General features: G+C 42.9%; 1 protein-coding gene across 2 annotated transcripts in view; it reads right to left on the reverse strand.

Annotated features, from left to right (window-relative positions):
- LOC117757534 (B-cell receptor CD22-like) overlaps nucleotides 1-15,757 on the reverse strand; it is a 51,529-nt gene that overhangs the window by 31,242 nt on the left and 4,530 nt on the right. The window contains exon 7 of one of the 2 annotated variants that reach the window (XM_034578802.1): nucleotides 14,950-15,471. The exons of the other annotated variant lie outside the window; for it this stretch is intronic. The gene's annotated coding sequence lies outside the window, so the exon portion shown is untranslated. Of the gene's footprint in view, nucleotides 1-14,949; nucleotides 15,472-15,757 lie in introns of those variants that run through there. 2 annotated transcript variants of the gene reach the window in all.

Here is a 15,757-nt window from a genome sequence, read left to right on the forward strand (position 1 = left end):
CGTTCACATCTCAAGTGACAAGTTTGTGCAGGTAAAATAAAATATCAACTATATTTGTATTGGCCTAAAATAAGCTTTTTTTTCCTTCGCTCCAAAGGGAGGATACTGCAGAGGTGAGAAGATGAATTTTTGCTCTTGTACACTAATGTATACACTAGACACCATGATTGTGTTTTAAAGTGGTTTGTTTAAAAAGAAAAAGGCCGGAAACTCTCCCTGAGACTCATCATAATTAAAGACATTTAACCTGGAGCTCGTCTGCACGGAACAAATGTAGGTTTTGAGGACACATAATGAGACCTGGGGTGAGACGAGCACATTATCTGACAGAAACTATGAGAATAAAACCATTAAATTGCTCGTTAAAAGGAACAAACAGCACAGGAAGGACATGGCAACAGGAGAAATGGGATTACAGTGTAAAATTAGCAGCAGATACAGAAACCGAGGACAATCAACGACTAAAAAGAAAATACATTATTGCTCTTGATTGTATTTATACAAAAAAACTAACTCAATTCAGAGTAATAGCACATCTCCTTTTAATTTAGTCTTTCTTTAGCTTTTTCTATTTAACGGAGGGAAACCGCAACTAATTAAAATAAAAATAAAAAACGAGCCGTGGCTGACAGCACGGGACAAACAGACATCATATCTGTCAACTCCCAGATGGCGGCGGGAGCAGGAAGACAATAAATAGCTGAAGGCGAATAAAACAAACAGGCACCACGCGGGGACCGAGCGAGTTGTTAGTGCAGTTATTGAGCTGGAAACTCTGAGATCAAACCCCCTCCAGGGCAGACACGGAGATAAAAGTTGGACGATATTAGCGAGGGGCTGCCACACCACCTCATCTGGTGACTAATGCAATATGGGGCCATCAACAATAACTGTCGTGTGAGGGAGAGTAATGGAGGCATTTTCATTTTTGGAGCCTGGTTCTGTCCTGGGCGGAGCGATCAATCACCATCCAAGAACATTTGATAATAACAGAAAGACATTAACACTTATTTGAGAAGAAGGAGCACACACACACAGGCTCATATATACAGTATATATATATCTATATATATAGAAGAGGCAAAAAACAGTTTCTCCTGTGTGTATCAGTCATTACACGGGGACACAGAGTGGACAATTTGTTAACATCGCCTGCGTACTTTCCAATAAACCGACGCCCTAAATTGCCTGGGCAGGATTACGCTCCTTTAGGATCGTGCAGGATGTTTCCCAGACGAGGATTAAGCCCAATCTTATTTCAAGGATTTCCTTTAATGGATTTTATTTTTTTTCTTCCATGGTGTAGAACAGGCTTAAACCCTGTTTGGGAGATGGGGCCTGTAGGCTTTACTCCTTTGTCCATCGCAGTGAAACGTTATTAAGAAAAAAAGGCCTTTCGCTGCTCTGCTGTGTGAGAAGGCCCCCCCGCCCCCCGTGTACTCGACATTAACTCAACACGTGTAGTCACGTGTTGAGTTAATTAGGCTGAAAAGACACAGGATCTTTAAAGGTCTGCCCTCAGGTGACGTCTATAAAGAGAATCAACTCCTGCTTATCTCAATGCCGACAGGATGCAGAGAGCGAGTGTTCAGATGAGAAGCTTAAAGAAGGTCACACGTGACAAAATCACAGCGTTTACATTCACTTAGGACACATCTGTTAGCTATAAGGGCCATCTGTACTTTTTATTTCTAGACATATCCTGAACAGCTGCTTTGGTTCTTTATGTCATGAGAATAAATTGTGTACATTCTTGAGATCTAACAAACATTTTAATACATTTCCTTCCTCCTAAAATATTTAAAATCCTGCCGTGTTCACGTCCACTTCTGCTTGATGGAAGTGTTTCTCTGCACTCCCTGTCATGTTGCTGTTGTTTCCGACTGTACAACCGTCGACTGTAAATAAAGATATAGACGACGTGTCTTCACATTCTCCCACTATCCGGAAACGAAACCAAAATATCCCAGATACGAACGCTGCCATCTTGCACCAACGAGTCCCATGTCCCATCCACTAACATGGAGGAAGCAGGATTTATAACCCATTGCTCTATAGCACTACTAGTGGTCAAAAACTCTGCAGGCTCCTTTAAGTTGTTTTTACACTTTGGAGTGAGAAACATCGGTGTGTGCTATTTGATACCGCCACTGAGAGGCGCCAAAATTCATCATTTAGTATACAACCCCGGAATATGACAAGTGCAAGAATATATACCTCAGTACGGCAAATTATTTCATAGCCTTCATCCCCAGGAGGTGGATTTTATACGACCTGAGCGTTACTGCTGTGTTTCCACTGGTCCTCTCTTTCCTGACATGTCTGTGCAGCCACATTAACAGTGACAGGTTTATGGCCAGTGATGGAAACCGCTGACAGGCTGACACAACAGCATCAAAGCTCCGGCGTCCCCCCCCCCCCGCTGATACGCGCTCGCTGTAAATCAGTGGGAGCTTCTTGTTAAATATGGTCACATTCCCATTCAATAGATTTGTTATACAACAGCAAATTGCATGTGTGTGTGTGTGTGTGTGTGTGTGCTTCTGCAAATGTGTGAATGTGTGACTGTGTGTATTTTGTGCGCTGGCGTGTGCATAACCTCTCGGTTCCCCGTGGTTCACCAGACCAGACCGGACCGCGGTCGATGGCGTTCTAATGAATGAGCCGGGGAGGAGCACAGGACTCCTCAGCAGGCGTCAAGTGGCACCTGGGGAAAATGTTGCATTGACGTTAAATCGCTCTCTCGCCGGTGAAAGTGTTTTGACCTGAGTGGAAAGGAGCTGAGGGCCGTGATGAAGGAGGGGGGGGGCGGGGGCGGAGGAGTGGAAGGCGGGAGGGGTTAAGAGCCAGATGAATGGGCGATCAGGTGATCAAGAGGCCTCATCGAACCTTTCTGCATCGACCTGCTTGTTAGCCTCCTATGAGGCGAGTCACATGCTGAGCACACAACTTTAAACGTCACATTCATCAGCGGTTGTTCAATGTGTTCATTTGTCAGCTGCAGCACATGTGACCAGAAAGAGGGACGGACGTAAATACGACTGAGCGGACGGCCGGGGACTCGTTTCCTGTCAAGTTGAGTTACAGACTCCACCAAGCAACTACATCGTGGTGATAATAACGTTATACTAATACACAGCTGTGCACGTTAATGCTTCTCTGCTTAAGTAAAAGCCCACAGGAGAAAAATATTTATCGAGCGAGTCTTTAAAACGACTCTGCTGGGATAAGTTTGTTTGCAGAGAAGTTGGACAAAACTTAATGAAAATTGTTCTCAGTGCATTCATCCACTGGGTGAGATCCCCGGGGGCGGGGGGGTAGGCGTGTAAAGATGTTACCGTCATTGTCTTATTTAAACCACGTGGAGGCGCCAAAGTCAGGAATTTATTAAATTTATATCTGCAGGGGCGTAAAGTGCGTTTTTTATCTGTTCTTCTCAAAATCTCTGCAGCATTAAAATCTGCAGACAGGTGGGAAACTAAGGGAGGGAACTAAATACCTGGGGGGGGGGGGGGGGGGGGGGGGAGTGGTGTCAATCAGGAGCAAAGACCTTTGAAGTCAACAAATCTCAACCCAGGTCAATCCTGAAGCTATTGAGGCGTCACCTCAATAAGACACTTGTAAAAATCTGTATCGTCTGTTTTACTCTTTTGTTAATAATTTACTGTTTGTAAATCCCCTATTTTTTCATTTTCACTTTATTATTTAAGTAAAGTTTATCAAAAATATCATAACTGCTTTTACAACTAATATATAATATATACAGCATTTGTAAAACAGTGTATTAAACTACGTCCACGTCTGATTAAAGAAAAACTGTCATAACCACGAGCACCAGACAAAACAGAACCGTGGTGCCGGAAGTTTACAAGCAACTCATAGCGACGCTGACTGGGCAAAATAGACAGGAACAGGAAGCTGAACACCCTGGAGTTCAAAAATGAAATGACTTTAAGCCGATGCTGCAACATGTATGAAGATAAATGACGTGTTTCACGCCAGCACGAGCAGCGGCGGCAGCAGGAAGGTCGATGACGACGCTGAGAGCGAGAGATCCAGGGCCGGCGCTGGTCCAGGGTCGTCCTTTAGTCCCAGTCCGTCCCTGGGAGCCTGGACAGAATATATGAGCTACTTTTTGTGCACATACATATTTCACACTCTTCACATCTGCCCCCGCCCTCCTCCAGGTCTCGGAGAAAACCGTTTGATTCCAGCTCTGATGAGAAGCCTCCACGGTCCTAATTAAACACACTCATGTTGCAGCTTCTCGGAGGAAAAACGTCCACATGTGAAGTTTGAGTGTGACATTCGTGATCATAGTGAATATTCTCCCCCCCCACAAAAAACTTATTTCAATCCTAATTACTGGTTTTACTTTTGCAGTGTTGATGTATTCAATTCGTCGTTAAAGTTCTTAACGAGGGAACTTTATTCGAACTTCTTCTAAACCTAGATACTTAGATCTGATCCCTGAACACAGGATGTAATAATCCTTTATTAACCAGGAGAAATACACACATGACTAAGCAGAGTTTTATTTTTTAATCAAAGTTATGAATGTCCAGAGGTAACGAGCAATGAGAGAATCAGACAATTTACAGCCACGGAAAAAAATCCATTTAAATCAACGCTACTGTTGATTGTATGGAATTACAGATTTAACCTATGGCTGGGATCCACACAGCAATTCTCTACATGCATTTAAAATGAAATATCCTTATTCCATTATTGTGTGCGAGCTGTAATTTGCTATAAGACGACTCCTGCGTATAAGCTCACCTTGAGGAATCCCCCCCCATGATACGGATTGTAATTACTTTGAATAATTTCCACCTCGTGAGAGAGAGATGAGGGAGATCCGAGCCGTTTTCTGCGCGTCCTTTTCTTCCCTATCAGCTTAAAGTGTAATTAGAGTCACGTTAGGCGGATTGTGTCGTCTGCGTTAGCTTCTGCGTGGTGACGTTCTCTACTCACAGAGCCCAATTGGCCTTTTCACGATGCTCGCGTCAATAGACATGAGCCCAATCGCTCGGGGGGCTTTTGAAACTCTACGGGCTCCGGCTCCATCTGCGTCCAGCTGCGACAGAGTCTTATTCCATCAGCCATGCAGGACGCATCCCTCTCATCCTCCAGTTAACGAGGCTGAGATGTCTTCAGTGCACTTTCTCTAAATTTGGGGCGTAGTGAGACGAAGGCAGAAACCGAGACGGAACATTACGGCCAATTAATGAGTGAGAATTACAATTTTGGGAATAAGGTCGGAGTGTTACGGGAATAAAGTCGTAATTCCATGAGTTTAAAAATGGTAATTTTAGGCTATTTGTCATTTAAGAGGGGGGGATTTCACGAGATCAGTCTGTTGCCTGCGTTGAAATGAGGATCGTGGAGCATCTTGTTAGTAAAGGTTCACAAATTTGGAAATATTTGTTCTTTTGGCTCATCTCACCATCGTCTTGTTTAGATGTGTTTAGTGTTTACAGTCGATATTCTGGTTTAAAGCCACTGTGATTTCATATTTACAATAGTGTCGTAGTATTACGACTTTAGAATAACAACTCTACTCTCATAACATAACATTAACTCTTACTGTTATTATACAAATCAAATTAGTTTTCTTCGCTTTGCTCTTAATACTTAAAAGGAACCAGGTATAAACACTATGAGAATCAAATATTTGTTTCCTGCTCAAGGAAAAAATAAAAATAAAAACATTTGAATCCCTTTCACACAACAGAAGGGTTTTGTCATGGTGTGTGGTCTGCAGGTGAGACAGTAACACACAGTGTGTCGACGCTCGCGGTGCAGGGAGCATGTAATGAAGTGTGTGTTACACATGATGCACGTACAGTATTACACACGGCTCTATAATAAGATGTTGTCCCCTGAGAAGTCCACAGCAGGAATGATGGATGACTGCACACTCTTACTTTACCTTCCTCTGGCTTCCATCTCTCTTTCTCTGACCTGCTACCTTTACTTTTCCTCAAACCTCCTTTACCGCACTCTCTTCTCATGCCCTTCTCTTTCTACCTGTCATTTCCATTTCCCCTCTTCCTGATGTCTCCATATTCCTCTCCTTCCTCCGCTGTCACTACAAACTGTACCATCCAGTCGTTTCTTCCTCCTCTCTCCTCTTCCTCCGACTGTCCTCTACCCGCTCGTCTCTATTGTCTCTTCCCTCCACTAAGCTCTGCACGCGGCACCGAGCTTCCACAGGCATTACCGTCCTATCTATCTCATTATCTCTCCCACGCTAGTCTTTATTTTAGTAATTAGAACCACGGGTGAGGCTTGGATTACAGTATATTAGAGACCAGCCCAAGTCTAATGACATTAAGTCTTTTTAAGTCCCTGCTCCATTATGCTCGGTTCGTCTGCAACATTCAGCAACAACATCAGAGCCGGTTTGTCTGAGGTGGCGTCGAACCCAAAATCCTCCAGTCAACAAACCAAATGTAAGTGTTGGTAGAATGAAATGAAGCCAGTGAAAAAAGATGCAATTAAACTAGGAAGCACAGATTGAAGTCGATCGGTCAATTTACATCAAATAATAATAATAATAACAACAACAACAATAATAATAATAAATTATATTTACTAGTGCCTGTTTATTCCTAATCCTTGAATAATTAGGAGATTTCAGGACCAAGGCAAATAATCCAGAAACTAAAATGGAATAAATCAACAGTGAAAACACAAACAGTCGATAAGAAACAAAGAGGAATGAAAGGAAAGAAGAAAGCCCCTCGACAATCCCCAAAAAACAATAAATCATAATAACACAGATGAGACGTGTCGGCAATAAAACTTTGTGGTAAAATGAATTAAAAGGCTCTTTTTAAAAAGATGAGTTTTCGAGAAGTGATTTAAAGGACGTTGCTGATTCTGCAGGTCTCAGATCCTCGGGCAGTGAGTTCCAGAGCTGAGGGGAACGGATCACCTTCAGTCTGGAGGTAGGAGCCTGCGAAGCCGTGCACGAGGATCTGAGGCAGCAAATTTACAATGTGACTGAGAGTAAAATCTAAAAGATCAACTCTGAAACCTGACCTGGACGACCTGGACGACCTGGACGACCTGGACGGACGCTTTAAGACACTCGAAGGAATTTTGTCTCTTTGAAAGGTTCCAGGTTTTATTTATTTCTTTGATTTGAGCAACATCCTTTTCGTTTGTAAACTTACTCCAAACTTTTTGCTGAATAAATAACTCATTCTGACCTTTTACATCTTGTCCCCATCCCCACCCCCACCCCCCCCACCAGCTCCTTCACTCTTATAGAAGAGCTGTTCAAGTTGACGTCATTTATACCGTTGAGGCAATTCAGACACAATACTATTGATTTTATCTGTTGCTGCCTTAAATCTCCTGTGTTGTTACCGTGGACCGCGGCACCGTCGGAAATGAGGGATCTAGCTCAACGTGTCTCCTGAGGTTTTAAATAATAAATGATGATGATACATTGGATATTTCTGTGGTACAAACACACGTCAGTTGTTTTATCCCCATTCACCGTTTTGGTGGAAAGAGGTTATTGCTCTTGCATATTTGAAAACTCAAAAATAACTTTGTAAACAGGTCTGTCGTCAACTTTACACAAAATCCAGTCAAATAAAACAAGTTCAAACTCAAACAAGTGTCTCGTTCAGTCGCTGTTTAAAGAAAGTTACCCTCAAACCGATAGAGCTGATGAAGGATGTTGCTGATCGCTGATATGACAGATTTGGTTTATACCGACATCTGTTTCTGTGAAAGTTGATACGATTATTTATTTTAGTTTGTTAAAAATAACTACATTTGCTCCGTTATTCTACTGATTCAGCAAAAAGGAGCAGAAAGCAACCGGTGCCAACATCGTTTTTTATAACGTCGATCTTCTCCCTGAGACTTTTCCTCTAATCTCCCTCCGACTCTTTGCTTCCACCGTCCCTCAGAGAAGAATCCTCGTCCTGAACCGACTCACTCGCCTGTTGATCAGTGCACAGAGCTGGAAACAGGCTTCCTGCCCCGAGCTGGGCCTCGCAGGCAGCGCTGGGTGTTCAGTTTGGTGTCAGTTTGGGTAAAAGAGCTCAAACCCTCATGTTCCTCTGTGACAAAACAAGGACATCTCCATCAGTGGGGTTGATTTGATATAATTTACCAGCCCCTGTGGAAATAAAAATGACTGTTAGTGATCTGAGTCTGAGCCTGTGATTTAAACAAATGACCTCAGTATACATAGATCGGGTTAAAGCGGCGTCCGGCTGTCGGGTTCAGCTCCGGCTCCTCAGATCGCTCTGTACCAGTGAGTCATGGCTGCTGTCCAAGCTGCGGACCCTGGGAGCTCCGGGCGGCCGCCTGGGAGCTGACCTGGGCACAGACTCTTCACACTGACGTGATCCGAACAGATGGGACTCGCTGTTCCACGCTCCCACACTCTGGGATTTGTTTATTCCACCACTTTAGGGGCATTAGTTTGGAGGTTTGCTGAGGCAGCATGATCCGCCCGTCCATCTCTTGCTGACCTCACTCGTGGACGAGACCCCGAGATACTCAAACTCCGTCACTTGGGGCAGCAGCTGATCCCCAAGCAGTAGTAAGTAGCATCCATTTCCATCAGTCTATGGTGCAGAGTGACAGATTATCATGTGAAGTACATGAACAGCTTCACACAAGCTAAAGTCTCCAGGCTTTTAACTAATGTTTATCAGTGATGTCTGTAACTTTATGGGACAGCAAACACGTTAACTTTCCATTTAAAAGACCACATCATCATCCTTGAGTTTTATCTCTTGCCCTCAACACGATTCTTAAACTCCTGACAGCTTCTCGTTGGTTAACCTTGATTCACTTCAGCACAGATTGGACGAGCGAGCAGGTTTTCTTCTTCTTCTTGTTTCTCACAGCGACGCAGCCTCTGCACTTCAGATCAGGGACGAGTGACCACTGCTCTGCCGCTCTCGCACCGAGTCGTCACACCGAGTCGTCACACCGAGTCGGCGACGTTTTAAATACAACTACATGAATGTGACAAAGTTTGTGTGTCTCTGAGGATTATATCTTCCGGTCTGAACGACAGACGAGTGCAGTTCTTCAGTGCTTTGCTGCTGATGGAGGTGAGTACATGAATTATTCTGACAGATGTTCTCAGCGACCGCCGTCTCGCCTCATCCTGGAGTTTTGTTAGTGGACAAAGTACAGTATTAAAAGTATATTAATAAGTAATACGTCTGAAAGTATACATGCTGTGTTTGATTTATCAACATCTTGAATTTTTAATGCCGTGACATTATGGGGAAATGGAGACAATGGCTCCATCCACACTAAAGTGCAGCTCTGGCCTCATTTCTTATTTTTAAAACTACCTGAGCCCAACAGGCATCGTAACCCGAGCCAAAGTGACCGACTCAGCCAGAGACCTGAACATCATTTCAAAAGGTTTGTCTCGACTCTATCGACATCTTTCATTACCGCCACTAAAGGAGGTCATATTTACATCTAACCCTAACCCCCCTTATTATTACTGTTTGTCTGGATTACACAAAAACTACTCATGAAACTCGGTGGAACGATGCAGTTATCAATCAGGAAATAAACAATTAAATCTGTGGAATGCTGATCAGGGGCCCATCCAGGAATCTGTCTTTCACATTGTTTTCAAAATACTCTTTGATTTCTCAGAGAATCAATGGATCTTGATGTTTATAAGATTCAAATTATAAACCGGGTCTAGTAGATTTAAATGTAGTTTAACCTGGGGACTTGTGGCCTTATGCTTTGTACCATGTAACATTCTAGTTTTAAAATGACATCAGTCCACACGAGCACTTTAGCTCCGTATCAGAACTCATCTCCTATCACCTGAGCATTTAGAAAATACGATAGAGAAACAACAATGTTGAAAAGCGTCGTCGTTTCCAAACGTTCCCATTTTGCTTGACCCCAGAGTTTTTCAACTAAGAAAGGGAACAGCAAACTTCTACGTTTTTACTTTGGAGCAGCGATACAGAAAAAACTGATAACGAAATCAAATCAAATAAAGCAGAACGAGGCCTGACGACCAACCACCTCAGAAAAACAAACACGAGAAATGCAAAAAGACAAAAGACCCAAACAATAGAGACATGAAACGAACCCAAACAACTGGATGTTTCTTAATATAAAGCAGGTGAGAGAAGGTCAAACTTCCCTCTTTACTATTCCTGACGAGTTCTTTGTGCAGAAGCCGCTCATGCAGGCTACAAGTAGAGAGACGGACAGAGACAGAGCTTCACTCAGGTCCCCGGACACCGATAGGCCGGCTCGGTCGGAGGGAACCAGGCGTGACTGGTCGGCTCAGGTGGAAGCCAATCAGCTTGTTAACACCTGGAGAGAGAGAACAGGACGGAGAGAGAGAGAGAGAGAGAGAAACAAGTCAATACTTTGCCCCCCCCCCCCACCCCCAAGCCGCAGGTCACAGTGTTCTCTGTTCGGTTCACATGAAGAAACAATTAATACAATGACAACAACTCCAAATTCAAATATATAACAAGAGTCATGTCCTTATTTAATTGTCTCCAGTTTAATCAACCGCTCAAAGCAGCTCTTGTTCTACCAGGCACCATTCATACAATGTCAGGGGACATACAGGGTTCAGGGTTTTGCCCAAGGACACTTCGGGAATACCGGAATCTAACCACTGATCTGACCTTCTGATGCAATGTACGGACGAAAGATGGAGTCTGAGCCCGGATATCAGAAGCTCTGTAATACTGTCCGTTACCCTAAGAGGCTGATTCATTGTCACGTGATAGCTAATGGGCTCTGTGATTGGCGGACGACCCTGAGCAGCAAAACAAAGTTTACAAAGTGCTTTATTTACAAAGATAAATACAATTCCAATGAATATTATTCTTCACAGGGTTTATTAGCGTTACAAATTGTTATTGTTGATATTGCTGCTTTACCTACATTTCCTTAGCTCCAGATAAACAGCATTAACTAGATCTTTAAGTTATAATATATAAAACAAAAACACTCTGTATGTTTACGGGCTTTTTGTTGTCTCATGCTCAAACACATAGAAACAAACCATTCAGTTTTTGAATGTGTTCTTTATCCACTAAGAACGTGTATTTGAATCCTTTATAACAAAGTTATTTCATCCAAAGAAAAGTTTGTGCAGCAGCGACGTGACCACTTCTGTTTGGTCTCATTATTTCTTTGTTGCACAACATGTCGTGTGCGTGTGCAAACAGTGGAAGGGGAGAAGAGAAGCTGGTATTCGTTAAGGAGCCGCCGTCGTTCCTCCTCATCGTCTTCCTGCTGATCATCGGCCACCGGAGCACGAGCTGTGAATCCCTGAGGCCGATCCCTGCAGGCCGCACACGACGGTGCACGCAGCAGAACATCCAGCAACCGGCCTGATCACAGACGGCAGCGCCCACCCCCCCACCCACACGTCTGTACCTGGGCACATGTGTGTGTTTTACCAACGTGTTGTTTATTAAAAACACATACTTTCGAGTACTTAGTTTTTTTAAATTAGTCACACACACACACACACACACACACACACACACACACACACACACACACACACACACACACACACACACACACACGCGATATATGACCCAGTCGTGATTCCCCAGCCGTTATTTCACTGAGCCGTGTCTTTCCTTCTGCTTTTATTTACCGAGATAAGCCATCACTTTTATGACTTTATATTAAATACAACATAAATCTTATTGTTGCCGTTAACACAACATTAACCACCCCTCAACAACACCGCCCACACAGACACACACACACACACAGAAGTGATACACACAGGGACTGATGGGTGATAGAAATTATATTTATATTGCAGACAAAAAGTAAATAGTGACGTTAGCCCCCTGCAGCAGGAGCCTTCCCCTGTGTCCTATATGTCTTAACGCCTCATTTCCAATTATATAACGTAACGTAATAATGTACTAACACATTTTCCCGACACATCGGAGACCCCAGAGTTTGCCATTGGAATGAATACACAGAGCAATGAGGACATGTGGCGTCTGTCCATGTTTCTTTCACGTATCTAACGTTGAGCATGAATGAGCCTTTAAGAAATTCACCCGACACTGATCATGATCTCTGAGCGGCTTCGTGGGAGCAGACGTTAGATGATCGTGGTTTTTAAAAGGACTGTAAGGATGACGTGAGCAGGAGAGGTGAGAAAGAAACTGTCCACGGTCATGATGTCCGAAATGTCCCTTCAGTTTAGTGCCAGTTGCTCCACAGACCTGGTCATCGTCAGGCTGAAGATGTGTTCAACATCATCACAAAAGGATATTTTAGCTTCCACAGTTTGTGGTAACATTTAAATTGGATTAAATATGAAGGTTCCTGCCATTCAACAGAAGCTGAGCCTGTTTTCTTTATTGCACCATCCACGTTTAATTACATCTGCAGCAGCGGCACAAAGGGGGCGATGCTCTGCAGACAGTTATGAGACAGACATGTCTTTTGAATCAGAGCATGTTCCCGTATCACGATTTCGTTTGGCAGAAAAGCTCCGGAGAGCAGCGCTGCACACGGGTTGTTTCTATGACAACACTATCACCACCAGCATCGTATGATCGACCAGCGTAACCCTTGGCTTTTTATTACTGTTTGTTTGACACTGCGTTTCACCGTGAGCACCCGGCGGAGCGGAGGACGCTCGCCCTCGTACTCTGCATGGATGAGCTGGACCTGACAGCCGCAGAGGAAGGCGTCGTGTTTGGTGTCGTGTTGACAACACAACTAAACAACAAGATTAAACACAAGCGTGTGGAAACAAGCAGAGCAACATTCAGATGATCTGCTCCTGGCTTTTCGGTCCTGGTTTTAGTTTCTGTCACACACGTCTGGATTGGTCTCTGGTTGGTTTGCCTGAGGCTTTATATCAGCACCTGGAAAGTGCAGAGATTTACAATCAGGACAGACGTCAATTGGCAAATGAACAACATTTAGAAATAGAGAAATTGATGTGATGTAGTTGAGCATATGGGGCGAGGCTGTGTGTGCTATAGAAAAATCCCCCGGTGGATTGTTATGATGGGATCAGAGAGTGTACATGAGAATGGAGGATGCGTCACCAGATTCTTCCACGATCCAGAAAAGAAAAGAAAATATCCCAGATATTAACTCTGCTGTCTAGAGTCTGTGCAGTGGTGATTGGGCAGCAGGTATCAAACTCCTACAAAAACACATGATCAACCAAGTGTGAGTCAATCACGGCTGTCAAACACTTCAATCTGCACCAGTGTGATAAGAACTGTACCTAAAGTGCCAGAAACCATAATTCAGAATGACCTATACTGTGTGCAGCCACAAGGGGGGGATCTAGGTGATTTGGCACCTTAGTACCTTAGAAATCGATCCCTTTAACCCGTCACCACCTTGTTATTTGGTGTTAAATGTTTGTTTTTTTAATGAGTCCCTGAACAGCAGTATCACACTGAATGGATTTTCCTGGTGAAATTAAAGTCCTATGTCACCGAGCATCTGGAGCCTCGGACCTGCAGATCAACTTCTGTGTCAGGGTGAGAAGTGAAGTTCTGGTCCACTTGGCTGCTTCACCCGACTTTGTTTGGTGAAGTAGAAATGAAAAAAAATGGTCTCCAGAATAAAATCTGCATATGGTTTCCCATCAGCTCCCCCCCCCCCCCCCCCCCCCCAAAAAAAAAATCGACATGATGAGATGAAATGCAAGAAGCCTGCTGTTATCAGAGAGAAGCACTTTCAATTATAATCACCATCATCCTGCGAAAAAAAGCCGCAGCTACAAATAAACAGAATGAGGAAATTATGTGACGGTGGATTTCAAAGGTTTTTTAAAAACATAAACGTCTTTCTGCAGATTTCAAAGAAGTAAAAAGCCTGAAAAAAACACGTTTAATCTTTAATTACAAAAGTTACGCCTCAAATAAATAAATAAAATACTCCCACTGTCGGATGTCTGCAGTTTAGTGGAAGTAGAATGAATCATATGATTAGAACAGTGTCTCTGTATATTTAATAGACTTTCAATGGGCGGTATAAATTATTATTAACATTATATTAGAGTCTTTAAATTATGAACGCTTGTATTATAGGCTCATCACTTCTGGCCCTTCCAGGAAAATGTATTTAAAAAAAAAAGTTCTGTTCATGCATGTTGCATGAGCACGATTATTTTAACTCATCTGCATGCAAGTGCAATAGGTGCAACTCAGAATAATTCAGACTCGCTCACAGTTCATCAAGTGATTTATTCAGTTCGGAGTCTTTGAAACTGTTTGCAAAGTTTGTCAGAAACAAAGTTTTACAGTTTCAAACACACAGAGGACACTGAGGACTTAGAATTGTATGACATACGTTTGTACTGTCATCACCTGCGTGGACTGAGTCTACACACACTTCATTGATTGGTTCTCAGTTGTGCATGTGTCTAACGTCAGTGTGTCAAATTATGAGACGTATTCAGTCAACTTTATGTAACTGTATTGATTGTGTTTCACCTTGTTGAGTTTCATTCATATCCTGTCGCTACTGGAACTGAATTCTCAATTCATCTATTTGAGATATTAAGGTTTATTATTCCTCCAAATGAAAACTCCTCATCAATCTGAGTCTGACAGTGTGAAACAGGAATATAATATTCATGTTTTTAAAAAAGGACACTTTCTCTCGAGGAAGAAAAAGGGCAGTGGCTCAAGCCCCCTTTGGTGTCTATGTGTGCACATGCCAGCCTCCATCAATTCAATCGAGCTGCAGCAGAGTTCAATCACTCATAGAAACCAGTCCTCTAAATAATCCTGACTGTTTTCATCAGTCTCACAATTATAAAGACAGTGATACAAACAGGCTCCTGGCTCCGCCCCTTTATCAGGATTCCTGCCCAAATTTGATGAGTTTGAGGAAAAATATGATTTTAGTTTTCTGTTGTAATTCTGCTGAAAAACAAACAAACAAATAGATAAGGAGTGAAAACAAAAGACCAAAAACATTTATTTAAGAAAGAATCATAAAATCACGATACATAATAATTCATTATCCATGTAATAACCACATTAATATCATGTATAAGACACGAGATGAGTCACGTGGTGTTACCACAGCCTCAAAGGCTCATCACCAAGACGTCCAACATAGTTCAGATGGTAACAGCAAAAAAAAATCTATTTATTGCAGAAAAGACAACAACTTCAACAACAGGCCGGCAAAATGGACAAAAGAAGGAAAACCCAACACACCAACCCACAAAGGGTCGTAGGACCTGAGAATCTTCCTTCAACCTAAACCAACATCAGAACTAAAGCTCACAGAAAAAAAGCTGCGAAAACTGGACGACTGGACCCATCAGAAAAGAAAAAGAAAAGAAACAACACAACAATACTCTTGCTCTAAAGGTCATGCTGTACAAACTGCTGCTGCTGCAACCGGGGATGGAAAGATAGATACTTCCTGTTTGCTCTCACATACTTTCATCAACCAATCACAGTGCACCTGACAAGAAAAGAAAACAGGAAACCATGAGTAGAAAGGAAATGTGTGGGTGTTTTCCTCTTTATTAAAAAGCATGGTCTTTTAGTTTGAGAGCTGGACTTGCACGTTCAGATTTCGTGGTGTTTTTACTCTACACCCTGCGCTTGCACTCACACAGCTCCTGCTGGTGCTTAGATTTGCTCTGCTTGTGCTCAAACTCTGCGCTTGCACTCAGATATTTTGTTGCTTGGACAGATTTCCTGTATTTAATAACTACACACTATGGTTTCTGTAAAACTCTCTTGTA

The sequence above is a fragment of the Hippoglossus hippoglossus genome, chromosome 1 (genome assembly GCF_009819705.1).
Source record: "Hippoglossus hippoglossus isolate fHipHip1 chromosome 1, fHipHip1.pri, whole genome shotgun sequence".
Taxonomy (NCBI): domain Eukaryota; kingdom Metazoa; phylum Chordata; class Actinopteri; order Pleuronectiformes; family Pleuronectidae; genus Hippoglossus; species Hippoglossus hippoglossus.